A 27,641-nucleotide genomic window follows, 5' to 3' on the forward strand; every position below is an offset into this window, starting at 1 on the left:
AGAGGTTCAAGGTGTCGGGTGAAGTTGGACAGACTCTAGATGAGGAGAGTGTCAGAGTGTCAGGAGGATTTGGAGACACTCTGGGTGAGGAAAGGGCCAGTGTGTCAGGAGAAGTTGGACAGACTTTGGGTGAGGAGAGGGTCAGTGTGTCAGGAGGAGATAGAGAGTCTCTGGGTGAGGAGAGGATCAGAGTGTCAGGAGGAGATGGAGAGACTCTGGGTGAGGAGAGGGTCAGTGTGTAATGAGGAGTTGGAGAGACTCTGGGTGAGGAGAGGGTCAGAGTGTCGGGAGATGTTGGAGAGACTCTGGGTGAGGAGAGGTTCAGCCTGTCAGGAGGAGTTGGAGAGACTCTGGGTGAAGAGAGGGTCAGAGTTTTAGTAGTATTTGGTCAGCCTTAGGGTGAGGAGAGGGTAAGCATGTCAGGAGGAGTTGGAGAGACTCTGGGTTAGGAGAGGGTCAGTGTCAGGAGGAGATCGAGAGAATCTGGCTGAACACAGGGTCAGGGTGTTAGGAGGAGTTGGACAGACTCTGGGAGCGGAGAGGGTCGGAGTGTCAGGAGGAGTTGGACAGACTCTGGGTGAGGAGAGTGTCAGAGTGTCAGAAGGAGTTGGAGTGACTCAGGTTTAGGAGAGGGTCAGAGTGTCTGGAGTGGATGGAGAGATTCAGGGTGAGCAGAGGGTCAGGTTGTTAGGATGAGTTGGACAGCCTCTGGTTGAGGAGAGGGTCAGAGTGTCAGGAGGAGATGGAGAGACTCTGGGTAAGCAGAGGGTCAGGGTGTCGGGAGGAGATGGAGACACTCTGGGTGCGGAGAGGGTCATAGAGTCAGGAGGATTTGGTCAGACTCTGGGTGAGGAGAATGACAGAGTGTCAGGAGGAGTTGGACATGCTCTCTTTGAGGAGAGGGTCATGGTGTCGGGAGAGTGTGGACAGACTCTAGGTGAGGAGAGGGTCAGAGTGTCCAGAGGAGTTGGACAGTCTCCGGTTGAGGAGAGGGTCAGGGTGTTGCGAGGAGTTGAAGAGACTCTGTGTGAGGAGAGGGTTAGGGTGTCAGGAGGAGTTGGAGAGACTCAGGATGAAGAGAGGGTGAGAGTGTCAGGAGGAGCTGGAGAGACTCCGGATGAAGAGAGGGTCAGAGAGTCAAGAGGAGCTGGAGAGACTCTGGGTGAGGAGAAGCTCAGGGTGTCGGGACGAGTTGGAGAGACTCTGGGTGAGGAGAGTGTCAGGGTGTCAGGGTGTCAGGACGCGTTGGACAGATTCTGGGTGAGGAGAGGATCAGAGTGTCAGGAGGAGTTGGCAGATTTTGGTTGAGGAGAGGGTCAGAGTGTCAGGAGGAGTTGGACAGACTCTAGTTGAGGAGCGGGTCAGAGTGTCAGGAGGTGCAGAAAGACACTGGGTGACGACAGGGTCAGTCTGTCCGGAGAAGTTGGACAGACTCGACGTGAGTCGATGGTCAGGGTGTCAGGAGTAGTTGGAGAGATTCCGGATAATGAGAGGTTCAGAGTGTCAGGAGGACATGGAGAGACTCTGGGTCAGGAGTGGGTCAGGATGTCAGGAGGAGTTGGGGAGACTTTGGGTGAGGAGAGGGTAAGAGTGTCAGGAGGATTTGGAGAGACTCTGTGTGAGGAGAGGTTCAGGGTGTCAGGATGAGATGGACAGGCTCTGGTTGAGGATAGGGTCAGTGTTGTGGGAGAAGTTGGAGAGTCCCTCGGTGAGGAGAGGGTCATGGTTTCAGGAGGAGATGGACAGGCTCTGTTTGAGGAAAGGGTCAGTGTTTCGGGAGAAGTTGGACAGACTCTAGGTGAGGAAAGGTTCAGACTGTCAGGAGGTGTTGGAGATACTCTGGGTGAGGAGAGGGTCAGAGTGTCAGAAGCTGTTGGACAGAATCTGGGTGAGGAGAGGTTCAGGGTGTCTGGAGGAGTTGGACAGGCTCTGGGAGAGTAGAGGGTCAAGGTGTCGGTTGAAGTTGGACAGACTCTAGGTGAGGAGAGGCCAGAGCGTCAGGAGGATTTGGAGACCCTCTGGGTGAGGAGAGTGTCAGTGTGTCAGGAAGAGTTGGATAGACTCTGGGTGAGGAGAGGGTTAGTGTGTCAGGAGGAGTAGAAGAGACTCCGGGAGAGCAGAGGGCTAGGGTGTCAGGAGAAGTTAGACAGTCACTGGGTGAGGAGAGCGTCTGAGTGTCAGTAGGAGATGGAGATACTCTGGGTGAGGAGACGGTAAGAGAGTATCGAGGAGTTGGAGAAACTCTGATTGAGGAGTGTTTCAGAATGTCAGGAGGAGTTTGAGAGACTCTGGGTGAGGATATGGTCAGGGTGGCTACAGGAGTTGGAGAGGTTCTGGGAGAGGAGAGGGTCAAGGTGTCGGGTGCAGTTGGACAGACTCTAGTTGAGGACAGGGTCAGAGTGTCAGGAGGATTTGGAGACACTCTGGGTGAGGAGAGGGCCAGTGTGTCAGGAGGAGTTTGACATACTCTGGGTGAGGAGAGGGTCAGAGTGTCAGGAGGAGTTGGAGAGTCTCTGGGTGAGGAGAGGGTCAGAGTGTCAGGAGGAGATGGATAGAATCTGGGTAAGGAGAGGGTCAGAGTGTCAGGAGGAGTTGGAGAGACTCTGGGTGAGGAGAGGGTCAGAGTGTCGGGAGATGTTGGACAGACTCTGTGTGAGGAGAGGGTCAGAGAGTCAGGAGGAGTTGTAGTGACTCTTGGTGAGGAGACTCTCAGCTTGTCAGGAGAAGTTGGAGAGGCTCTGGGTGAGGAGATGGTCAGTGTGTCGGGCGAATTTGGACAGATGATTGGTGAGGAGAGGGTCAGTTTGTCGGGAGAAGTTGGACAGACTCTGGGTGAGGAGAGCGTCAGAGTGTCAGGAGGAGTTGAACAGACTCTAGGTGGGGAGAGTTTCAGAGTGTCAGGAGGAGTTGGACTGTCTCCGGTTGAGGAGAGGGTCATGGTGCCTGGAGAAGTTGGACAGACTCTAGGTGAGGAGATGGTCAGAGTGTCAGGAGGAGTTGTAGTGACTCTGGGTGAGGAGAGTCTCAGCTTGTCTGGAGAAGTTGGAGAGACTCTGGGTGAGGAGATGGTCAGGGTGTTGGAGGAGTTGGAGAGTCTCTGTGTGAGGAGAGGGTCAGGGTGTCGGGAGGAGTTGGAGGAACTCTGGGTGAGGAGAGGGTCAGGGTGTCAGCAGGAGTTGTAGAGACTCTGGGTGAAGAGAGAGTCAGGGTGTCAGGAGGAGTTGGAGAAATTCCGGATGAGGAGTGGGTCAGAGTGTCAGGAGGAGTTGGAGAGACTGGGGGTAAGGGGACGTTCAGGATATCAGGAGGAGTTGGACAGGCTCGGGATGAGGATAAGGCCAGGGTGTCGCGATGAGTTGGAGAGACTCTGGGTGAGGAGAGGTTCAGGGTGTCGGCAGAAGTTGGAGATACTCTGGATGAGGAGAGTGTCAGGGTGTCAGGAGGCATTGAAGAGATTCCGTATGAGGAGAGGGTCAGAGTGTCAGGAGGAGTTGGAGAGACTCTGGGTGAGGCGAGGGTCAGGGTATCAGGAGGATTTGGATAGATTCTGGGTGAGGAGAGGGTCAGAGTGTCAGGAGGAGTTGGCAGACTCTGGGTGAGGAGAGGGTCAGAGTTTCAGGAGGAGTTGGACAGACTCTAGCTGAGGAGAGGGTCAGAGTATCAGGAGGAGTTGCACAGGCTCTGGGTCAGGAGAGGTTCAGAGTGTCTGGAGTATTTGGAGACACTCTGGGTGAGGAGAGGGTCAGGGTGTCGGGAGAAGTTGGACAGACTCTAGGTGAGGAGATGTCCAGAGTGTCAGGTGGAGTTGGAGTGTCTCTGGGTGAGGATAGTGTCAGCGAGTCAGGATAAGTTGGACAGACTCTATGTGAGGAGAGTGTCAGAGTGTCAGGAGGCTTTGGATAGACTCTGGGTGAGGAGAGGGTCAGGGTGATGGGAGGAGTTGAAGAGTCTCAGGGTGAGGAGAGAGTCTGGGTGTCAGGAAGAGTTGTGCAGACTTTGGGTGAGGAGAGGGTCAGGGTGTCAGGAGGAGTTGGAGAGACTCTGGGTAAGGAGAGTGTCAGGGCATCGGGAGATGTTGGACAGACTCTTGGTGAGGAGAGGGTCAGAGTGTCAGGAGGAGTTGGAGAGACTCTGGGTGAGGTGTGGGTCAGGGGGTCAGGAGGAGTTGGAGAGACTCTGGGTGAGGAGAGGGTCAGATTGTCAGGAGGAGTTGGGGATCGTCTGGGTGAGGAGAGGTTCAGGTGTCAGGAGCAGTTGGACAGTTTCTGGGTGAGGAGAGGGTCAGGTTGTCGGGTGAAGTTGGACAGGCTCTAGGTGAGGAGGGTGTCAGACTGTCAGGAGGAGTTGGAGAGACTCTGGATTAAGAGAGGTTCAAAGTGTTGGGTGGAGTTGGAGAGACTCTCGGTGAGGAGAGGTTCAGGGTGTCAGGAGGAGTTGGAGTGACTCTGGGTGAGCAGAATGTCAGGGTGTCAGGATGTGTTGGACACGCTATTGGTGAGGAGAGGGTCAGAGTTTCAGGAGGAGATGGAGAGACTCTTGGTGAGCAGATGGTCAGGGTGACAGGAGGAGTTGGACGGAATCTGGATGAGGAGTGGGTCAGATTGTCAGGGTGATTTGGAGAGACTCTGGGTTAGCAGAGAGTCAGGGTGTCAGGAGAAGTTGGACAGACTCTGGGTGAGGAGAGGGTCAGAGTGTCGTGCAAAGTAGGACAGACTCGGGGTGAGTAGTGGGTCAGGTTGTGAGCAGGAGTTGGAGAGACACTGGGTGAGGAGTGGGTCAGAGTGTCTGGAGGAGTTGGACAGACTCTGGGTGAGGAGAGGGTCAGGATGTCAGGAGGAGTTGGAGAGGCTCGGGATGAAAATAAGGCCAGGGTGTCGCGACGAGTTGGAGAGACTCTGGGTGAGGAGAGGTTCAGGGTGTCGGCAGAAGTTGGAGATACTCTGGATGAGGAGAGTGTCAGGGTGTCAGGAGGCGTTGAAGAGATTCCGTATGAGGAGAGGGTCTGAGTGTCAGGAGGAGTTGGAGAGACTCTGGGTGAGGAGAGGGTCAAGGTGTCAGGTGAAGTTGGACAGACTCTAATGAGGAGAGGGTCAGAGTGTCAGGAGGATTTGGAGACACTCTGGGTGAGGAAAGGGCCAGTGAATCAGGAGGAGTTGGAAAGACTCTGGGTGAGGAGAGGGTCAGTGTGTCTGGAGGAGATGGAGAGTCTCTGGGTGAGGAGAGGGTCAGAGTGTCAGGAGGAGATGGAGAGACCCTGGGTGAGGAGAGGGTCAGAGTGTCGTGAGGATTTGTACAGACTCTGGGTGAGGAGAGTGTCAGAGTGTCAAGAGGAGTTGGAGTGACTCAGGGTTAAAAGAGGGTCAGAGTGTCAGGAACGGATGGAGAGAATCTGGGTGAGCAGAGGGTCAGGGTGTTAGGAGGAGTTGGACAGGCTCTGGTTGAGGAGAGGGTCAGAGTGTCAGGAGGAGATGGAGAGACTCTCGGTAAGCAGAGGGTCAGGGTGTCAGGAGGAGATGGAGAGAATCTGGGTGCGGAGAGGGTCAGTTTGTCGGGAGAAGTTGGACAGACTCTAGGTGAGGAGAGGGTCATAGAGTCAGGAGGATTTAGTCTGACTCTGGGTGAGGAGAGGGTCAGAGTGTCAGGAGGAGATGGAGAGACTCTGGTTGAGGAGAGGTTCAGATTGTTGGGAGGAGTTGGAGAAACTCTGGTTGAGGAGAGGGTCAGAGTGTCAGGAGGAGATGGAGAGACTCTCGGTAAGCAGAGGGTCAGGGTGTCGGGAGGAGATGGAGAGACTCTGGGTGCAGAGAGGGTCAGATTGTCGGGAGAAGTTGGACAGACTCTAGGTGAGGAGAGGGTCATAGTGTCAGGAGGATTTAGTCTGACTCTGTGTGAGGAGAGGGTCAGGGTGTCGCAAGGAGTTGGAGATACTCTGGGTTTGGAGAGGGTTAGGGTGTCAGGAGTAGTTGGAGAGACTCCGGATGAAGAGAGGGTCAGAGAGTCAAGAGGAGCTGGATAGACTCTGGGTGAGGAGAAGGTCAGGGTGTCGGGACGAGTTGGAGAGACTCTGGGTGAGGAGAGTGGCAGGGTGTCAGGGTGTCAGGAGGGGTTGGACAGATTTTGGTTGAGGAGAGGGTCAGAGTGTCAGGAGGAGTTTGACAGACTCTTGGTGAGGAGCGGGTCAGAATATCAGGAGGTGCGGAAAGACTCTGGGTGACGACAGGGTCAGTCTGTCAGGAGAAGTTGGACAGACTCGAGGTGAGTCGATGGTCAGGGTTTCAGGAGGAGTTGGAGAGAGTCCGGATGATGAGAGGTTCAGAGTGTCAGGAGGACATGGAGAGAAGCTGGGTGAGGAGAGGGCCAGGTTCTCAGGAAGAGTTGGGGAGACTTTGGGTGAGGAGAGGGTCAGGGTGTCAGGAGGAGATGGACAGGCTCTGGTTGAGGATAGGGTCAGTGTTGCAGGAGAAGTTGGAGAGACCCTGGGTGAGGAGAGAGTCAGAGTTTCAGGAGGAGATGGACAGGCTCTGTTTGAGGAAAGGGTCATTGTTGCGGGAGAAGTTGGACAGACTCTAGGTGAGGAGAGGTTCAGACTGTCAGGAGGAGTTGGAGATACTCTGGGTGAGCAGAGTGTCATAGTGTCGGGAGCTGTTGGACAGACTCTGGGTGAGGAGAGTTTCAGGGTGTCTGGAGGAGTTGGACAGGCTCTAGGTGAGGAGAGGGTCAGAGTGTCAGGAGGAGTTGGAGAGACTCTGTGTAAGCAGAGGTTCAGGGTGGCGGGAGGAGATGGAGAGACTCTTGGTGCAGAGAAGGTCAGTTTGTCGGGAGAAGTTGGACAGACTCTGGGTGAGGACAGGGTCAGGGTTTCAGGAGGAGATGGACAGGCTCTGGTTGAGGAAAGGGTCAGTGTTTCGGGAGAAGTTGGACAGACTCCAGGTGAGGAGTTGTTCAGACTGTCAGGAGGAGTTGGAGATACTCTGGCTGAGGAGAAAGTCAGAGTGTCGGGAGCTGTTGGACAGACTCTGTGTGAGGAGAGTTTCAGGGTGTCTGGAGGAGTTGGACAGGCTCTGGGAGAGGAGAGGGTCAAAGTGTCGGTTGAAGATGGACAGACTCTAGGTGAGGAGAGGGTCAGAGCGTAAGGAGGATTTGGAGAACCTCTGGGTGAGGAGAGGGTCAGTGTGTCAGGAGGAGTTGGCCTGACTCTGTTTGAGGAGAGGTTCAGTGTGTCAGGAGGAGTAGGAGAGACTCCGGGTGAGCAGAGGGCTAGGATATCAGGAGAAGTTGGACAGACTCTGGGTGAGGAGAGGGTCAGAGTGTCAGGAGGAGATGGATAGACTCTGGGTGAGGAGAGGGTCAGAGTGTTTCGAGGATTTGGAGACACTCTGGTTGAGGAGAGGGTCAGAGTGTCAGGAGGAGTTGGAGAGACTCTGGGAAGGATATGGTCAGGGTGTCTAGAGGAGTTGGACAGGTTCTGGGAGAGGAGAGGGTCAAGGTGTCGGGTGAAGTTGGACAGACTCTAGGTGAGGAGAGGGTCAGAGTGTCAGGATTATTTGGAGACACTCTGGGTGAGGAGAGGGTCAGTGTGTCAGGAGGAGATGGAGAGTCTCTGGGTGAGGAGATGTTCAGAGTGTCAGGAGGAGATGGATGGACTCTGGGTGAGGAGAGGGTCAGAGTGTCAGGAGGAGTTGGAGAGACTCCGGGTGAGGAGAGGGTCAGAGTGTCGGGAGATGTTGGACAGACTCTGGGTGAGGAGAGGGTCAGAGTGTCAGGAGGAGTTATAGTGACTCTTGGTGAGGAGACTCTTAGCTTGACAGGAGAAGTTGGAGAGGCTCTGGGTGAGGAGATGGTCAGGGCGTCAGGAAAAGTTGGACAGGCTCTGGGTGAGGAGAGGGTCAGTGTGTCTGGCGAATTTGGACAGATGCTTGGTGAGGAGAGGGTCAGAGAGTCAAGTAGAGTTTTAGAGACTCTGGGTGAGGAGAGGGTCAGGGTGTCAGGAGCAGTTGGACAGGCTCTGGGTGAAGATAAGGTCAGGGTGTCGGGAGGAGTTGGAGAAACTCTGGGTGAGGAGAGGGTCAGTTTCTCAGGAGGAGATGGAGGGTCTCTGGGTGAGGAGAGGGTCAGAGTGTCAGGAGGAGATTGAGAGACTCAGGGTGAGGAGAGGGTCAGAGTGTATGGAGGAGTTGGAGAGACTCTGGGTGAGGAGAGGGTCAGAGTATCGGGAGATGTTGGAGACTCTGGGTGAGGAGACGGTCAGGCTGTCAGGGGTAGTTGGAGAGACTCTGGGTGAAGAGAGGGTCAGGGTGTTAGTAGTATTTGGTCAGACTCTGGGTGAGGAGAGGGTCAGCGTGTCAGGAGGAGTTGGGGAGACTCTGGGTTAGGAGAGGGTCAGAGTGGCAGGAGGAGATCGAGAGAGCCTGGCTGAACACAGGGTCAGGGTGTTAGGAGGAGTTGGACAGACTCTGGGAACAGTGAGGGTCAGAGTGTCAGGAGGAGTTGGACAGACTCTGCATGAGGAGAGGGTCAGAGTGTCAGGAGGAGTTGGACACTCTCTGGGTGAGGAGAGGGTCAGGGTGTTGGGAGAAGTTGGACAGTCTCTGGGTGAGGAGAGTGTCAGAGTGTCAGGAGGAGTTGGAGTGACTCAGGGTTAGGAGAGGGTCAGAGTGTCAGGTGGTGATGGAGAGAATCTGGGTGAGCAGAGGGTCAGGGTTTTACGAGGAGTTGGACAGACTCTGGTTGCGGAGAGGGTCAGAGTGTCAGGAGGAGTTGGAGAGACTCTGGGTAAACAGAGGGTCAGGGTGTCGGGAGGAGATGGAGAGAAACTGGGTGCAGAGAGGGTCTGTTTGTCGGGAGAAGTTGGACAGACTCTGGGTGAAGAGAAGGTCAGGGTGTCGGGAGGAGTTGGAGAAACTCTTGGTGAGGAGAGGGTCAGTTTGTCGGGAGAAGTTGGACAGACTCTGTGTGAGGAGAGGGACATAATGTCAGGAGGAGTTGTCAGACTCTGGGTGAGGTTAGGGTCAGAGTGTCAGGAGGAGTTGGACTGTCTCCGGTTGAGGAGAGGGTCATGGTGCCTGGAGAATTTGCACAAACTCTAGGTGAGGAGAGGGTCAGAGTGTCAGGAGGAGTTGTAGTGACTCTGGGTGAGGAGAGTCTCAGCTTGTCTGGAGAAGTTGGAGAGACTCTGGCTGAGGAGAGGGTCAGGGTGTCAGGAGGAGGTGGACAGGCTCTGGGTGAAGATAGAGTCAGGGTGTCAGGAGGAGTTGGAGAAATTCCGGATGAGGAATGGGTCAGAGTGTCAGGAGGAGTTGGAGAGACTGTGGGTGAGGCGAGGGTCAGGGTATCAGGAGGATTTGGACAGGCTCGGGATGAGGATAAGGCCAGGGTGTCGCGACGAGTTGGAGAGACTCTGGGTGAGGAGAGGTTCAGGGTGTCGGCAGAAGTTGGAGATACTCTGGATGAGGAGAGTGTCAGGGTGTCAGGAGGCATTGAAGAGATTCCGTATGAGGAGAGGGTCAGAGTGCCAGGAGGAGTTGGAGAGACTCTGGGTGAGGCGAGGGTCAGGGTATCAGGAGGATTTGGATAGATTCTGGGTGAGGAGAGGGTCAGAGTGTCAGGAGGAGTTGGCAGACTCTGGGTGAGGAGAGGGTCAGAGTTTCAGGAGGAGTTGGACAGACTCTAGCTGAGGAGAGGGTCAGAGTATCAGGAGGAGTTGCACAGACTCTGGGTCAGGAGAGGTTCAGAGTGTCTGGAGTATTTGGAGACATTCTGGGTGAGGAGAGGGTCAGGGTGTCGGGAGAAGTTGTACAGACTCTAGGTGAGGAGACGTCCAGAGTGTCAGGTGGAGTTGGAGTGTCTCTGGGTGAGGATAGTGTCAGCGAGTCAGGAGAAGTTGGACAGACTCTATGTGAGGAGAGGGTCAGAGTGTCAGGAGGCTTTGGATAGACTCTGGGTAAGGAGAGGGTCAGGGTGACGGGAGGAGCTGGAGAGACTCTGGGTAAGGAGAATGTCAGGGCGTCGGGAGAAGTTGGACAGACTCTAGATGAGGAGAGGGTCAGAGTGTCAGGAGGAGTTGGAGAGACTCTGGGTAAGGAGATTGTCAGGGCGTCGGGAGAAGTTGGACAGACTCTAGATGAGGAGAGTGTCAGAGTGTCAGGAGGAGTTGGAGAGACTCTGGGTGAGGAGAGGGTCAGGTGTCAGGAGCAGTTGGACAGGCTCTGGGTGAGGAGAGGGTCAGGCTATCGGGAGAAGTTGGACAGGCTCTAGGTGAGGAGAGTGTCAGACTGTCAGGAGGAGTTGGAGAGACCTTGGATGAAGAGACGTTCAGAGTGTTGGGTGGAGTTGGAGAGACTCTCGGTGAGGAGAGGTTCAGGGTGTCAGGAGGAGTTGGAGTGACTCTGGGTGAGCAGAATGTCAGGGTGTCAGGATGTGTTGGACACGCTATTGGTGAGGAGAGGGTCAGAGTTTCAGGAGGAGATGGAGAGACTCTGGGTGAGGAGAGGGTCTGAGTGTCAGGAGGAGATGGAGAGACTCTTGGTGAGCAGATGGTCAGAGTGACAGGAGGAGTTGGACGGAATCTGGATGAGGAGTGGGTCAGATTGTCAGGGTGACTTGGAGAGACTCTGGGTTAGCAGAGAGTCAGGGTGTCAGGAGAATTTGGACAGACTCTGGGTGAGGAGAGGGTCAGAGTGTCATGCAAAGTAGGACAGACTCGGGGTGAGTAGTGGGTCAGGTTGTGAGGAGGAGTTGGAGAGACACTGGGTGAGGAGTGGGTCAGAGTGTCAGGAGAAGTTGGAGAGACACTGGGTGAGGAGTGGGTCAGTGTGTCTGAATGAGTTGGAGAGACTCTGGGTGAGCAGTTGGTCAGGGTGTCAGGACAAGTTGGACAGACTCTGGGTGAGGAGTGGGTCAGAGTGTCGGGAGAAGTTGGAGAGACTCTGGGTGTGGAGAGGGTCCGGTTGTCAGGATGAGTTGGAGAGAGTCTGGATGAGGAGAGTTTCAGGGTTTTGGGAGGATTTGTTGAGACTCTTGGTGAGGAGAGGGTGAGGGTGTCAGGAGGAGTTGGAGAGTCTCTAGGTGAGGAGAGGGTCAGGGCGACGGGAGGAGTTGGAGAGACTCTGAGTGAGGAGAGGGTCTGGGTGTCAGGAGTAGTTGGAGAGACTCCGGATGAGAAGAGGGTCAGAGTGTCAGGAGGAGTTGGAGAGACTCTGGGTGAGGAGCGGGTCAGGATGTCGGGCGAAGCTGGACAGACGCTAGGTGAGGAGAGGGTCACGGTGTCAGGAGGAGTTGGAGAGATTCTGGTTGAGTAGAGGGTGAGGGTGTCAGGAGGAGTTGGAGAATCTCTAGGTGAGGAAAGGGTCAGGGTGTCGACAGGAGTTTAGAGACTCTTGGTGAGGAGAGGGTCAGGGTGGCGGGAGAAGTTGGACAGGCTCTAGGTGAGGAGAGTGTCAGACTGTCAGGATGAGTTGGAGAGACTCTGGATGAAGAGAGGTTCAGAGTGTCGGGAGGAGTTGGAGTGACTCTCAGTGAGGAGAGGGTCAGGGTGTCAGGACGAGTTGGAGTGACTCTTGTTGAGCAGAATGTTAGGGTGTCAGGAGGTGTTGGACACGCTATGGGTGAGGAATGGGTCAGAGTGTCAGGAGGAGATGCAGAGACTCTGGGTGATGAGAGGGTCAGAGTGTTGGGAGGAGTAGGAGAGACTCTGGGTGAGGAGAGGGTCTGAGTGTAAGGAGGAGAAGGAGAGACTCCAGGTGAGCAGATGGTCAGGGTGTCAGGAGGAGTTGGATGGACTCTGGGTGAGGAGAGGGTCAGAGTGTCAGGGTGACTTGGAGAGACTCTGGGTGAGGAGAGGTTCGGAGTGACAGTAGGTGTTGGACAGGCTCAGGGTGAGGAGAGGGTCATGGTTTTGGGAGGAGTTCGAGACACTCTGGATGAGCAGAGTGTCAGGATGTCGGGAGGAGTTGGACAGATTCTGAGTGAGGAGAGGTTCAGAGTGTCTGGAGTAGTTGGTCAGAATCTAGGTGAGGATAGGGTCAGAGTGTCAGGATGAGATGGGGAGACTCTGGGTGAGCAGATTGTCAAGGTCTTAGGAGGAGTTGGACAGACTCTGGGAGAGGAGAGGGTCAGAGTGTCCACAGGAGTTGCAGAGACTCTGGGTGAGGAGAGGGGCAGGGTGTCAGGAGAAGTTGGACAGGCTGTGGGTGAGGAGAGGTTCAGAGTATCAGGAGGAGATGGAGAGAATCTGCGTGAGCGGAGGGTCAGGGTGTCATGAGGAGTTGGACTGACTATGGGAGAGGAGTGTGTCCGAGTGTCAGGAGGAGTTGGAGAGACCCTGGCTGAGCGGAGGATCAGGGTGTCAGGAGCAGTTGGACAGACTCTGGGTGAGGAGAGGGTCAGAGTGTCAGGAGGAGTTGGAGAGCGTCTGGGTGAGGAGAGGGTCAGGGTGTCAGGAGGAGTTGGACAGGATCTGGGTGAGGAGAGGGTCAGGGTGTTGGGAGAAGTTGGACAGGCCCTAGGTGAGGAGAGTGCCAGACTGTCAGGAGGAGTTGGAGAGACTCTGGATGAAGAGAGGTTCACAGTGTTGGGTGGAGTTGGAGAGACTCTCAGTGAGGAGAGGTTCAGGGTGTCAGGAGGAGTTGGAGTGACTCTGGGTGAGAAGAATTTCCGGGTGTCAGGAGGTGTTGGACACGATATTGGTGAGGAGAGGGTCAGAGTTCCAGGAGGAGATGGAGAGACTGTGGGTAAGGAGAGGGTCAGAGTGTTGGGAGGAGTTGGAGAGACTCTGGGTCAGGAGAGTGTCTGAGTGTCAGGATGAGAGGGAGAGACTCTGGGTTAGCAGAGGGTCTGGGTGTCACGAGAAGTTGGACATACTCTGGCTGAGGAGAGGGTCAGAGGGTCGTGCGAAGTAGGACAGACTCTGAGTGAGTAGTGGGTCAGGTTGTGAGGAGGAGTTGGAGAGACACTGGGTGAGGAGAGGGTCAGAGTGTCAGGAGGAGTTGGAGAGACTCTGGGTGAGCGGAGGGTCAGGTTGTCTGAAGGTTTTGGAGAGACTCTGGGTGAGCGGAGGGTCAGGGTGTCTGGAGAATTTGGAAAGACTCTGGGTGAGGAGAGGGTCAGCGTGTCTGGAGGAGTTGGACAGGCTCTGGGTGAGGAGTCGTTCAGGGTGTCAGGAGGTGTTGGACAGACTCTGGTGAGGAGAGGGTCAGAGTGTCGTGCGAAGTAGGACAGACTCTGGGTGAGTAGAGGGTCAGGTTGTGAGGAGGAGTTGGAGAGACACTAGGTGAGGAGAGGGTCAGGGTGTCTGAAGGTTTTGGAGAGACTCTGGGTGAGCGGATGGTCAGGGTGTCTGGAGAAGTTGGAAAGACTCTGGGTGAGGAGAGGGTCAGCGTGTCTGGAGGAGTTGGACAGGCTCTGGGTGAGGAGTCGGTTAGGGTGTCAGGAGGTGTTGGAAAGACTCTGGGTGAGGAGAGGGTCAGAGTGTCGTGCGAAGTAGGACAGACTCTGGGTGAGTAGAGGGTCAGGTTGTGAGGAGGAGTTGGAGAGACAGTAGGTGAAGAGAGGGTCAGGGTGTCTGAAGGTTTTGGAGATACTCTGGGTGAGCGGAGGGTCAGGGTCTCTGGAGAAGTTGGAAAGACTCTGGATGAGGAGAGGGTCAGCGTGTCTGGAGGAGTTGGACAGGCTCTGGGTGAGGAGTCGGTCAGGGTGTCAGGAGGTGTTGGACAGGCTCTGGGTGAGGAGTCGGTCAGGGTGTCAGGAGGTGTTGGACAGACACTTGGTGAAGAGAGGGTCAGAGTGTCAGGAGGAGTTGGACAGTCTCTGGGTGAGGAGAGGGTCAGGGTGTCAGGAGAAGTTGGACAGACTCTAGGTGAGGAGAGGGTCAGAGTGTCAGGAGGAGTTGGAGAGAGTCTAGGTGTGGAGAGGGTCAGATTGTCAGGAGGAGTTGGAGAGACTCTGGGAGAGGAGAGGGTCAGGGTGTTCGGAGGAGTTGGAGAGACTCTGGATGAGGAGAGTTTCAGGGTTTCGGGTGGATTTGGTGAGATTCTGGATGAGGAGAGGGTGAGGGTGTCAGGAAGAGTGGAGAGACTCTAGGTGAGGAGAGGGTCAGGGTGTCTGAAGGTGTTGGAGAGACTCTGGGTGAGGGGAGGGTCAGGGTGTCAGGAGAAGTTGGAAAGACTCTGGGTGAGGAGACGGTCAGAGTATCGGGAGAAGGTGGAAAGACTCTGTGTGAGGAGAGTGTCAAGTTGTCAGGAGGAGTTGGAGAGACTCTGGGAGAGGAGAGGGTCAGGGTGTCAGGATGTTTAGGAAAGGCTCTGGGTGAGGAGAGGGTCTGGGTGTCAGGAGTAGTTGGAGAAACTCCGGATGAGAAGAGGGTCAGAGTGTCAGGAGGAGTTGAAGAGACTCTGGGTGAGGAGCGGGACAGGGTGTCGGGCGAAGCTGGACAGACCCTAGGTGAGGAGAGGGTCATGGTGTCAGGAGGAGTTGGAGAGATTCTGGTTAAGTAAAGGGTCAGGATGTCAGGAGGTGTTGGACAGGCTCTGGGTTAAGAGAAGGTCTGGGTGTTGGGGTTGTTGGTGAGACTCCGGGTGAGGAAAGGGTCAGGGTGTCGGCAGGATTTGGAGAGACTCTGCGTGAGGAGAGGTTCTGGGTGTCAGGAGGTGTTGGACAGGCTCTGTGTGAGGAGAGGGTCATGGTTTTGGGAGGAGTTGGAGAGACTCTGGATGAGCAGAGGGTCAGGGTGTCAGGTGAAGTTGGACAGTCTCTCGGTAAGGAGTGGGTCAGAGAGTCAGGAGGAGTTGGAGAGACTCTGTTTAAGGAGAGGGTCAGGGTCTCAGGAGAAGCTGGACAGACTCTATGTGAGGAGAGGGTGAGGCTGTCAGGAGGAGCTGGAGAGACTCTGGGTGAGGAGATGGTCTGGGTGACAGGAGGAGTTGGAGAGACTCTGGGTGGGGAGAGGGTCAGGGTGTAGGGAGAAGTTGGACAGGCTCCAGTTGAGGAGAGTGTCAGACTGTCAGCAGGAGTTGGAGAGACTCTGGATGAAGAGAGGTTCAGAGTGTCGGGAGGAGTTCGAGAGACTCTTGGTGAGGAGAGGGTCAGGGTGTCAGGAGGAGTTGGAGTGACTCTGGGTGAGCAGAATGTCAGGGTGTCAGGAGGTGTTGGACACGCTATGGGTGAGGAGTGGGTCAGAGTGTCAGGAGGAGATGGAGAGAATTTAGGTGAGCGTCGGGTCAGGGTGTCAGGAGGAGTTGGACGGACTCTGGGTGAGGAGAGGGTCAGAGTGTCAGGGTGACTTGGAGAGACTCTGCGTGAGGAGAGGTTCTGGGTGTCAGGAGGTGTTGGACAGGCTCTGTGTGAGGAGAGGGTCATGGTTTTGGGAGGAGTTGGAGAGACTCTGGATGAGCATAGGGTCAGGTTGTCAGGAGGAGTTGGACAGACTGAGTGAGGAGAGGTTCAGAGTGTCAGGAGGAGTTGGTCAGACTCTAGGTGAGGAGAGGGTCAGAGTGTCATGATGAGATGGGGAGACTCTGGGTGAGCAGAGGGTCCAGGTGTTAGGAGGAGTTGGACAGACTCTGGGTGAGGAGAGGGTCAGAGTATCAGGAGGAGATGGAGAGAATCTGGGTGAGCGGAGGGTCAGGGTGTCATGAGGAGTTGGACTGACTATGGGGGAGGAGCGTGTCCGAGTGTCAGGAGGAGTCGGAGAGACTCTGGTTGAGGAGATGGTCTGGGTGACAGGAGGAGTTGGACAGACTCTGGGTGAGTAGAGGGTCAGGGTGTCAGGAGGAGTTGGAGAGACTCTGGTTGAGGAGTGGGTCAGAGTGTCAGGAGGAGTTGGAGAGCGTCTGGGTGAGGAGAGTGTCAAGGTGTCAGGACCAGTTGGACAGGCTCTGCGTGAGGAGAGGGTCAGGGTGTCGAGAGAAGTTGGACAGGCTCTGGGTGAGGGGTCGGTCAGGGTGTCAGGAGGTGTTGGACAGACTCTGGGTGAGGAGAGGGTCTGAGTGTCGTGCGAATTAGGACAGACGCTGGGTGAGTAGAGGGTCAGGTTGTGAGGAGGATTTGGAGAGACACTGGGTGAGGAGTCGGTCAGAGTGTCAGGAGGAGTTGGAGAGACTCCGGATGAGGAGACAGTCAGAGTGTCAGGAGGGGTTGGAGAGACACTGGGTGAGGAGTGGGTCAGCGTGTCGGGAGGAGTTGAAGATACTCTGGGTGAGGAGAGGGTCAGGGTTGCAGGAGGAGTTGCACAGACACTTGGTGAAGAGGGGGTCAGAGTGTCAGGAGGACTTGGACAGTCTCTGGGTGAGTAGAGGGTCAGTGTGTAAGGAGAAGTTGGACAGACTCTAGGTGAGGAGAGGGTCAAAGTGTCAGGAGGAGTTGGAGAGAGTCTAGGTTTGGAGAGGGTCAGATTGTCAGGAGGAGTTGGAGAGACTCTGGAAGAGGAGAGGGTCAGGGTGTCAGAAGGTGTTGGACAGGCTCTGGGTGAGGAAAGGGTCAGGGTGCTGGGAGGAGTTGGAGAGACTCTGGATGAGGAGAGGGTCTGGGTGTCAGGAGTAGTTGGAGAATCTCCGCATGAGAAGAGGGTCAGAGTGTCAGGAGGAGTTGGAGAGTCTCTGGGTGAGGAGCGGGTCAGGGTGTCAGGCGAAGCTGGACAGACCCTAGGTGAGGAGATGGTCACGGTGTCAGGAGGAGTTGGAGAGATTCTGGTTAAGTAGAGGGTCAGGATGTCAGGAGGTGTTGGACAGACTCTGGGTTAAGAGAAGGTCTGGGTGTTGGGGTTGTTGGTGAGACTCCGGGTGAGGAAAAGGTCAGGGTGTCGGCAGGATTTGGAGAGAATCTGCTTGAGGAGAGGTTCTGGGTGTCAGGAGGTGTTGGACAGGCTCTGTGTGAGGAGAGGGTCATGGTCTTGGGAGGAGTTGGAGAGACTCTGGATGAGCAGAGGGTCAGGGTGTCAGGAGGAGTTGGACAGTCTCTGGGGGAGGAGAGGGTCATGGTGTCAGGTGAAGTTGGACAGACTCTAGGTGAGGAGTGGGTCAGAGAGTCAGGAGGAGTTGGTCAGACTCTAGGTGAGGAGAGGGTCAGAGTGTCATGATGAGATGGGGAGACTCTGGGTGAGCAGAGGATCCAGGTGTTAGGAGGAGTTGGACAGGCTGTGGGTGAGGAGAGGGTCAGAGTATCAGGAGGAGATGGAGAGAATCTGGGTGAGCGGAGGGTCAGGGTGTCATGAGGAGTTGGACTGACTATGGGGGAGGAGTGTGTCCGAGTGTCAGGAGGAGGTGGAGAGACATTGGCTGAGCGGAGGATCAGGGTGTCAGGAGCAGTTGGAAAGACTCTGGGTGAGGAGAGGGTCAGCGTGTCTGGAGGAGTTGGACAGACTCTGGGTGAGGAGACGGTCAGGGTGTCAGGAGGTGTTAGACAGACTCTGGGTGAGGAGAGGGTCAGAGTGTCATGCGAAGTAGGACAGACTCTGGGTGAGTAGAGGGTCAGGTTGTGAGGAGGAGTTGGAGAGACACCGGGTGAGGAGTGGGTCAGAGTGCCAGGAGGAGTTGGAGAGACTCCAGATGAGGAGACTGTCAGAGTGTCAGGAGGGGTTGGAGAGGCTCTGGGTGAGGAGTGGGTCAACGTGTCAGGGGGAGTTGAAGATACTCTGGGTGAGGAGAGGGTCAGGGTTTCATGAGCAGTTGCACAGACTCTGGGTGAAGAGAGGGTCAGAGTGTCAGGAGGAGTTGGAGAGAGTCTAGTTGTGCAGAGGGTCAGATTGTCAGGAGGAGTTGGAGAGACTCTGGGTGAGGAGACGGTCAGGGTGTCAGGAGGTGTTGGACAGACTCTGGGTGAGGAGAGGGTCAGAGTGTCGTGCGAAGTAGGACAGACTCTGGGTGAGTAGAGGGTCAGGTTGTGAGGAGGAGTTGGAGAGACACCGGGTGAGGAGTGGGTCAGAGTATCAGGAGGAGTTGGAGAGACTCCGGATGAGGAGACTGTCAGAGTGTCAGGAGGGGTTGGAGAGGCTCTGGGTGAGGAGTGGGTCAACGTGTCGGGGGGAGTTGAAGATACTCTGGGTGAGGAGAGGGTCAGGGTTTCATGAGCAGTTGCACAGACTCTGGGTGAAGAGAGGGTCAGAGTGTCAGGAGGAGTTGGACAGTCTCTGGGTGAGGAGAGGGTCAGGGTGTCAGGAGAAGTTGGACAGACTCTAGGTGAGGAGAGGGTCAGATTGTCAGGAGGAGTTGGATAGGCTCTGGGTGAGGAGAGGGGCAGGGTGTCAGGAGGTGTTGGACAGGCTCTGGGTGAGGAAAGTGTCAGGGTGTTGGGAGGAGTTGGAAAGACTCTGGATGAGGAGAGGGTCTGGGTTTCAGGAGGATTTGGTGAGATTCTGGATGAGGAGAGGGTGAGGGCGTCAGGACGAGTTGGAGAGACTCTGGGTGAGGAGAGGGTCAGGGTGTCTGAAGGTGTTGGAGAGACTCTGGGTGAGGAGACGGTCAGAGTGTCGGGAGAAGGTGGAAAGACTCTGGGTGAGGAGAGTGTCAGGTTGTCAGGAGGAGTTGGAGAGACTCTGGGAGAGGAGAGGGTCAGGGTGTCAGGAGGTCTAGGACAGGCTCTGGGTGAGGAGAGGGTCAGGGTGTCCGGAGGAGTTGGAGACTCTCTGAGTGAGGAGAGTTTCAGGGTTTCGGGAGGATTTGGTGAGACTCTGGGTGAGGAGAGGGTGAGGGTGTCAGGATGAGTTGAAGAGTCTCTAGTTGAGGAGAGGGTCAGGGTGTCGGGAGGAGTTGGTGAGACCCTGGGTGATGAGAGGGTCTGGGTGTCAGGAGTATTTGGAGAAACTTTGGATGAGAAGAGGGTCAGAGTGTCAGGAGGAGTTGGAGAGACTCTGGGTGAGGAGCGGGTCAGGGTGTCAGGCGAAGCTGGACCGAACCTAGGTGAGGAGAGGGTCATGGTGTCAGGAGGAGTTAGAGAGATTCTGGTTAAGTAGAGGGTCAGGATGTCAGGAGGTGTTGGACAGACTCTGGGTTAAGAGAAGGTCTGGGTGTTGGGGTTGTTGGTGAGACTCTGGGTGAGGAAAGGGTCAGGGTGTCGGCAGGATTTGGAGAGACTCTGCTTGAGGAGAGGTTCTGGGTGTCAGGAGGTGTTGGACAGTCTCTGGGGGAGGAGAGGGTCATGGTGTCAGGTGAAGTTGGACAGACTCTAGGTGAGGAGTGGGTCAGAGAGTCAGGAGGAGTTGGAGAGACTTTGTTTGAGGAGAGGGTCAGAGTGTGAGGAGGGGTTGGAGAGACTCTGCATGAGAAGTGTGTCAGCGTGTCGGGAGGAGTTGAAGATACTCTGGGTGAGGAGAGGGTCAGGGTTGCAGGAAGAGTTGGACAGACTGTAGGTGAAGAGAGGGTCAGAGTGTCAGGAGGAGTTGGATAGAGTTTAGGTGTGGAGACGGTCAGATTGTCAGGAGGAGTTGGAGAGACTCTGGGAGAGGAGAGGGTCAGGCTGTCAGGAGGTATTGGACAGGCTCTGGGTGAGGAATGGGTCAGGGGGTTGGGAGGTGTTGGAGAGACTCTGGATGAGGAGAGGGTCTGGGTTTCGGGAGGATTTGGTGAGATTCTGGATGAGGAGAGGGTGAGGGTTTCAGGACAAGTTGGAGAGACTCTGGGTGAGGAGAGGGTCAGGGTGTCTGAAGGAGTTGGAGAGACTCTGGGTGAGCAGAAGGTCAGGGTGTTTTGAGGTGTTGGACACGCTATGGGTGAGGAGTGGGTCAGAGTGTCAGGAACAGATGGAGTGAATCAGGGTGAGGAGAGGGTCAGAGTGTTGGGAGGAGTTGGAGAGACTCTAGGTGAGCATAGGGTCAGGGTGTCAGGAGGACTTGGACGGTCTCTGGGTGAGGAGAGGGTCAGAGTGTCAGGGTGACTTGGAGAGACTCTGCGTGAGGAGAGGTTCTGGGTGTCAGGAGGTGTTGGACAGGCTCTGTGTGAGGAGAGGGTCATGGTTTTGGGAGGAGTTGGAGAGACTCTGGATGAGCAGAGGGTCAGGGTGTCAGGAGGAGTTGGACAGACTCTGAGTGAGGAGAGGTTCAGAGTGTCAGGAGGAGTTGGTCAGACTCTAGGTGAGGAGAGGGTCAGAGTGTCATGATGAGATGGGGAGACTCTGGGTGAGCAGAGGATCCAGGTGTTAGGAGGAGTTGGACAGGCTGTGGGTGAGGAGAGGGTCAGAGTATCAGGAGGAGATGGAGAGAATCTGGGTGAGCGGAGGGTCAGGGTGTCATGAGGAGTTGGACTGACTATGGGGGAGGAGTGTGTCCGAGTGTCAGGAGGAGGTGGAGAGACATTGGCTGAGCGGAGGATCAGGGTGTCAGGAGCAGTTGGAAAGACTCTGGGTGAGGAGAGGGTCAGCGTGTCTGGAGGAGTTGGACAGACTCTGGGTGAGGAGACGGTCAGGGTGTCAGGAGGTGTTGGACAGACTCTGGGTGAGGAGAGGGTCAGAGTGTCGTGCGAAGTAGGACAGACTCTGGGTGAGTAGAGGGTCAGGTTGTGAGGAGGAGTTGGAGAGACACCGGGTGAGGAGTGGGTCAGAGTGTCAGGAGGAGTTGGAGAGACTCCAGATGAGGAGACTGTCAGAGTGTCAGGAGGGGTTGGAGAGACTCCGGATGAGGAGACTGTCAGAGTGTCAGGAGGGGTTGGACAGGCTCTGGGTGAGGAGAGAGTCAGGGTGTCAGGAGGAGTTGGAGAGACTCTGGATGAGGAGAGTGTCAGGGTTTCGTGAGGATTTGGTGAGACTCTGGGTGAGGAGAGGGTGAGGGTGTCATGAGGAGTTTCAGAGTCTCTAGGTGAGGAGAAGGTCAGGGTGTCGGGAGGAGTTGGAGAGACTCTGAGTGAGGAGAGGGTCTGGGTGTCAGGAGTAGTTGGAGAAACTCCGGATGAGAAGAGGGTCAGAGTGTCAGGAGGAGTTGGACAGACTCTGGGTGAGGAGCGGGTCAGGGTGTCGGGCGAAGCTGGACAGACCCTAGGTGAGGAGAGGGTCACGGTGTCAGGAGGAGTTAGAGAGATTCTGGTTAAGTAGAGGGTCTGGATGTCAGGAGGTGATGGACAGACTCTGGGTTAAGAGAAGTTCTGGGTGTTGGGGGGTGTTGGTGAGACTCTGGGTGAGGAAAGGGTCAGGGTGTCGGCAGGATTTGGAGAGACTCTGGGTGAGGAGAGCGTCAGGGTCTCAGGAGGAGTTGGAGAGACTCTGGGTGACGAGAGGGTCAGTGTGTCGGGAGGAATTGGACAGACTCTGGATGAGGAGAGGGTCACAGTGTCTGGAGGAGTTGGAGAGATTCTGGGTGAGGAAAGGGTCAGAGTGTCAGGAGGAGTTGGACAGTCTCTGGGGGAGGAGAGGGTCATGGCGTCAGGTGAAGTTGGACAGACTCTAGCTGAGGAGTGGGTCAGAGATTCAGGAGGAGTTGGAGAGACTCTGTTTGAGGAGAGGGTGAGGCTGTCAGGAGAAGTTGGAGACTCAGGGTGAGGAGATGGTCTGTGTGACAGGAGGAGTTGGACAGACTCTGAGTGAGGAGAGGGTCAGGGTGTCAGGAGGAGTTGGAGAGACTCTTGGTAAGGAGAGTGTCAGGGTTTCAGGGGAAGTTGGAAAGACTCTAGGTGAGAAGAGGTTCAGAGTATCATGAGGAGTTGGAGAGACTCTGGGTGAGAAGCGGGTCAGGGTGTCAGGAGGAGTTGGAGAGCGTCTGGGTGGGGAGAGTGTCAGGGTGTCAGGAGCAGTTGGACAGGCTCTGGGTGAGGGGAGGGTCAGGGTGTCGGGAGTAGTTGGACAGGCGCCAGGTGAGGAGAGTGTCAGACTGTCAGGAGGAGTTGGAGAGACTCTGGATGAAGAGATGTTCAGAGTGTCGGGAGGAGTTCGAGAGACTCTCGATGAGGAGATCGTCAGGGTGTCAGGAGGAGTTGGAGTGACTCTGGGTGAGCAGAAGGTCAGGGTGTCAGGAGGTGCTGGACACGCTATGGGTGAGGATTGGGTCAGAGTGTCAGGAGGAGATGGAGAGACTCATGGTGAGGAAAGGGTCAGAGTGTTGGGAGGAGTTGGAGAGACTCTGGGTGAGGAGAGGGTCAGAGTGTCAGGAGGAGATGGAGAGACTTTAGGTGAGCAGAGGGTCAGGGTGTCAGGAGGAGTTGGACGGACTCTGGGTGAGGAGAGGTTCAGAGTGTCAGGGTGACTTGGAGAGACTCTGCGTGAGGAGAGGTTCTGGGTGTCAGGAGGTGTTGGACACGCTCTGTGTGAGGAGAGGGTCATGGTTTTGGGAGGAGTTGGAGAGACTCTGGATGAGCAGAGGGTCAGGGTGTCAGGAGGAGTTGGACAGACTCTGAGTGAGGAGAGGTTCAGAGTGTCAGGAGGAGTTGGACAGACTCTAGGTGAGGAGAGGGTCAGAGTGTCAGGATGAGATGGGGAGACTCTCGGTGAGCAGAGGGTCAGGGTGTTAGGAGAAGTTGGACACACTCTGGGAGACGAGCGGGTCAGAGTGTCCGGAGGTGTTGCAGAGACTCTGGGTGAGGAGAGGGTCAGAGTATCAGGACGAGATGGAGAGAATCTGGGTGAGCGGAGGGTCAGGGTGTCATGAGGAGTTGGACTGACCATGGGGGAGGAGTGTGTCCAAGTGTCAGGAGGAGTTGGAGAGACACTGGCAGAGGAGAGGGTCATCGTGTCTGGAGGAGTTGGACAGGCTCTGGGTGAGGACACGGTCAGGGTGTCGGGAGAAGTTGGAAAGACCCTAGTTGAGGAGAGGGTCAGAGTGTCAGGAATAGTTGGAGAGACTCTGGGAGAGGAGTGGGTCAGGGTGTCAGGAGGTGTTGGAGAGATTCTGGGTGAGGAGAGGGTCAGGGTGTCAAGAGGAGTTGGACAGACTCTGGGTGAGGAGAGGGTCAGAGTGTCGTCCGAAGTAGGACAGACTCTGGGTGAGACGAGGGTCAGGTTGTGAGGAGGAGTTGGAGAGACACTGGGTGAGGAGAGGTCAGAGTGTCAGGAGGAGTTGGAGAGACTCTGGGTGAGGAGTCGGTCAGGGTGTCTGAAGGAGTTGGAGAGACTCTGGGTGAGCGGTTGGTCAGGGTGTCACGACTAGTTGGACAGACTCTGGGTGAGGAGAGGGTCAGGGTGTCAGGAGGAGTTGGAGAGACTCTGGATGAGGAGAGTGTCAGGGTTACGGGAGGATTTGGTGAGACTCTGGGTGAGGAGAGGGTGAGGGTGTCAGGAGGAGTTGGAGAGACACTGGGTGAGGAGAGGGTCAGGGTGTCGGGAGGAGTTGGAGAGACTCTGTTTGTGGAGAGGGTCTGGGTGTCAGGAGTAGTTGGAGAGACTCCGGATGAGAAGAGGGTCAGAGTGTCAGGAGGAGTTGGAGAGACTCTGGGTGCGGAGCGGGTCAGGGTGTCGGGCGAAGCTGGACAGACGCTAGGAGAGGAGTGGGTCACGGTGTCAGGAGGCGTTGGAGAGATTCTGGTTGAGTAGAGGGTTCGAGTGTCAGGAGGTGTTGGACAGGCTCTGTGTGAAGAGAAGGTCTGGGTGTCGGGTGGTTGTGGTGAGACTCTGTCTGAGGAAAGGGTCAGGCTGTCGACAGGAGTTGGAGAGACTCTTGGTGAGGAGAGGGTCAGGGTGCCGGGAGAAGTTGGACAGGCTCTGGGTGAGAAGAGTGTCAGACTGTCAGGATGAGTTGGAGAGACTCTGGATGAAGAGAGTTTCAGAGTGTCGGGAGGAGTTGGAGAGCCTCTCAGTGAGGAGAGGGTCAGGCTGTCAGGACGAGTTGGAGTGACTTTGGCTGAGCAGAATGTTAGGGTGTCAGGAGGTGTTGGACACGCTATGGGTGAGGAATGGGTCAGAGTGTCAGGAGGAGATGGAGAGACTCTGGGTAAGGAGAGGGTCAGAGTGTTGGGAAGAGTAGGAGGGACTCTGGGTGAGGAGAGGATCTGAGTGTCAGGAGGAGATGGAGGGACTCTTGGTGAGCAGAGGGTCAGGGTGTCAGGAGGAATTGGATGGACTCTGGGTGAGGAGAGGGTCAGAGTGTCAGGGTGACTTGGAGAGACTCTGGGTGAGGAGAGGATCTGGGTGACAGTAGGTGTTGGAAAGGTTCTGGATGAAGACAGGGTCATGGTTTTGGGAGGAGTTGGAGAGACTCTGCATGAGCAGAGTGTCAGGGTGTCGGGAGGAGTTGGACAGACTCTGAGTGAGGAGAGGTTCAGAGTGTCAGGAGGAGTTAGTCACACTCTAGGTGAGGATAGGGTCAGAGTGTCAGGATGAGATGGGGAGACTCTGAGTGAGCAGAGGTTCCGGGTGTTAGGAGGAGTTGGACAGACTCTGGGAGACGAGAGGTGCAGTGTGTCCGAAAGTTTTGCAGAGACTCTGGGTGAGGAGAGGGTCAGGTTGTCAGGAGGAGTTGGACAGACTCTGGGTGAGAAGAGGGTCAGAGTGTCGTGCGAAGTAGGACAGACTCTGGGTGAGTAGAGGGTCAGGTTGTGAGGAGGAGTTGGAGAGACACTGGGTGAGGAGTGGGTCAGAGTGTCATGAGGAGTTGGAGAGACTCTGGGTGAGGAATGGGTCAGGGTGTCTGAAGGAATTGGAGAGAATCTGGGTGAGCGGTTGGTCAGGGTGTCAGGACAAGATTGACTGACTCTGGGTGAGGAGAGGGTCAGAGTGTTGGGAGAATTTGGAGAGACTCTGGGTGTGGAGAGGGTCCGGTTGTCAGGAGGAGTTGGAGAGACTCTGGGAGAGGAGAGGGTCAGAGTGTCAGCAGCAGTTGAAGATAGTCTGGGTGAGTCGAGGGTCAGGGTTTCAGGAGGTGTAGGACAGGCTCTGGGTGAGGAGAGAGTCAGGGTGTCAGGAGGAGTTGGAGAGACTCTGGATGAGGAGAGTGTCAGGGTTTCGGGAGAATTTGGTGAGACTCTGGGTGAGGAGAGGGTGAGGGTGTCAGGAGGAGTTGGAGAGTCTCTAGGTGAGGAGAGGTTCAGGATGTCAGGAGGTGTTGGACAGACTCTGGGTTAAGAGAAGGTCTGGGTGTTGGGGTTGTTGGTGAGACTCTGGGTGAGGAAAGGGTCAGGGTGTCGGCAGGATTTGGAGAGACTCTGCTTGAGGAGAGGTTCTGGGTGTCAGGAGGTGTTGGACAGTCTCTGGGGGAGGAGAGGGTCATGGTGTCAGGTGAAGTTGGACAGACTCTAGGTGAGGAGTGGGTCAGAGAGTCAGGAGGAGTTGGAGAGACTTTGTTTGAGGAGAGGGTCAGAGTGTGAGGAGGGGTTGGAGAGACTCTGCATGAGAAGTGTGTCAGCGTGTCGGGAGGAGTTGAAGATACTCTGGGTGAGGAGAGGGTCAGGGTTGCAGGAAGAGTTGGACAGACTGTAGGTGAAGAGAGGGTCAGAGTGTCAGGAGGAGTTGGATAGAGTTTAGGTGTGGAGACGGTCAGATTGTCAGGAGGAGTTGGAGAGACTCTGGGAGAGGAGAGGGTCAGGCTGTCAGGAGGTATTGGACAGGCTCTGGGTGAGGAATGGGTCAGGGGGTTGGGAGGTGTTGGAGAGACTCTGGATGAGGAGAGGGTCTGGGTTTCGGGAGGATTTGGTGAGATTCTGGATGAGGAGAGGGTGAGGGTTTCAGGACAAGTTGGAGAGACTCTGGGTGAGGAGAGGGTCAGGGTGTCTGAAGGAGTTGGAGAGACACTGGGTGAGCAGAAGGTCAGGGTGTTTTGAGGTGTTGGACACGCTATGGGTGAGGAGTGGGTCAGAGTGTCAGGAACAGATGGAGTGAATCAGGGTGAGGAGAGGGTCAGAGTGTTGGGAGGAGTTGGAGAGACTCTAGGTGAGCATAGGGTCAGGGTGTCAGGAGGACTTGGACGGTCTCTGGGTGAGGAGAGGGTCAGAGTGTCAGGGTGACTTGGAGAGACTCTGCGTGAGGAGAGGTTCTGGGTGTCAGGAGGTGTTGGACAGGTTCTGTGTGAGGAGAGGGTCATGGTTTTGGGAGGAGTTGGAGAGACTCTGGATGAGCAGAGGGTCAGGGTGTCAGGAGGAGTTGGACAGACTCTGAGTGAGGAGAGGTTCAGAGTGTCAGGAGGAGTTGGTCAGACTCTAGGTGAGGAGAGGGTCAGAGTGTCATGATGAGATGGGGAGACTCTGGGTGAGCAGAGGATCCAGGTGTTAGGAGGAGTTGGACAGGCTGTGGGTGAGGAGAGGGTCAGAGTATCAGGAGGAGATGGAGAGAATCTGGGTGAGCGGAGGGTCAGGGTGTCATGAGGAGTTGGACTGACTATGGGGGAGGAGTGTGTCCGAGTGTCAGGAGGAGGTGGAGAGACATTGGCTGAGCGGAGGATCAGGGTGTCAGGAGCAGTTGGAAAGACTCTGGGTGAGGAGAGGGTCAGCGTGTCTGGAGGAGTTGGACAGACTCTGGGTGAGGAGACGGTCAGGGTGTCAGGAGGTGTTGGACAGACTCTGGGTGAGGAGAGGGTCAGAGTGTCGTGCGAAGTAGGACAGACTCTGGGTGAGTAGAGGGTCAGGTTGTGAGGAGGAGTTGGAGAGACACCGGGTGAGGAGTGGGTCAGAGTGTCAGGAGGAGTTGGAGAGACTCCAGATGAGGAGACTGTCAGAGTGTCAGGAGGGGTTGGAGAGACTCCGGATGAGGAGACTGTCAGAGTGTCAGGAGGGGTTGGACAGGCTCTGGGTGAGGAGAGAGTCAGGGTGTCAGGAGGAGTTGGAGAGACTCTGGATGAGGAGAGTGTCAGGGTTTCGTGAGGATTTGGTGAGACTCTGGGTGAGGAGAGGGTGAGGGTGTCATGAGGAGTTTCAGAGTCTCTAGGTGAGGAGAAGGTCAGGGTGTCGGGAGGAGTTGGAGAGACTCTGAGTGAGGAGAGGGTCTGGGTGTCAGGAGTAGTTGGAGAAACTCCGGATGAGAAGAGGGTCAGAGTGTCAGGAGGAGTTGGACAGACTCTGGGTGAGGAGCGGGTCAGGGTGTCGGGCGAAGCTGGACAGACCCTAGGTGAGGAGAGGGTCACGGTGTCAGGAGGAGTTAGAGAGATTCTGGTTAAGTAGAGGGTCTGGATGTCAGGAGGTGATGGACAGACTCTGGGTTAAGAGAAGTTCTGGGTGTTGGGGGGTGTTGGTGAGACTCTGGGTGAGGAAAGGGTCAGGGTGTCGGCAGGATTTGGAGAGACTCTGGGTGAGGAGAGCGTCAGGGTCTCAGGAGGAGTTGGAGAGACTCTGGGTGACGAGAGGGTCAGTGTGTCGGGAGGAGTTGGACAGACTCTGGATGAGGAGAGGGTCACAGTGTCTGGAGGAGTTGGAGAGATTCTGGGTGAGGAAAGGGTCAGAGTGTCAGGAGGAGTTGGACAGTCTCTGGGGGAGGAGAGGGTCATGGCGTCAGGTGAAGTTGGACAGACTCTAGCTGAGGAGTGGGTCAGAGATTCAGGAGGAGTTGGAGAGACTCTGTTTGAGGAGAGGGTGAGGCTGTCAGGAGAAGTTGGAGACTCAGGGTGAGGAGATGGTCTGTGTGACAGGAGGAGTTGGACAGACTCTGAGTGAGGAGAGGGTCAGGGTGTCAGGAGGAGTTGGAGAGACTCTTGGTAAGGAGAGTGTCAGGGTTTCAGGGGAAGTTGGAAAGACTCTAGGTGAGAAGAGGTTCAGAGTATCATGAGGAGTTGGAGAGACTCTGGGTGAGAAGCGGGTCAGGGTGTCAGGAGGAGT

Source organism: Carcharodon carcharias, chromosome 10 (genome assembly GCF_017639515.1).
Source record: "Carcharodon carcharias isolate sCarCar2 chromosome 10, sCarCar2.pri, whole genome shotgun sequence".
Taxonomy (NCBI): Eukaryota; Metazoa; Chordata; class Chondrichthyes; order Lamniformes; family Lamnidae; genus Carcharodon; species Carcharodon carcharias.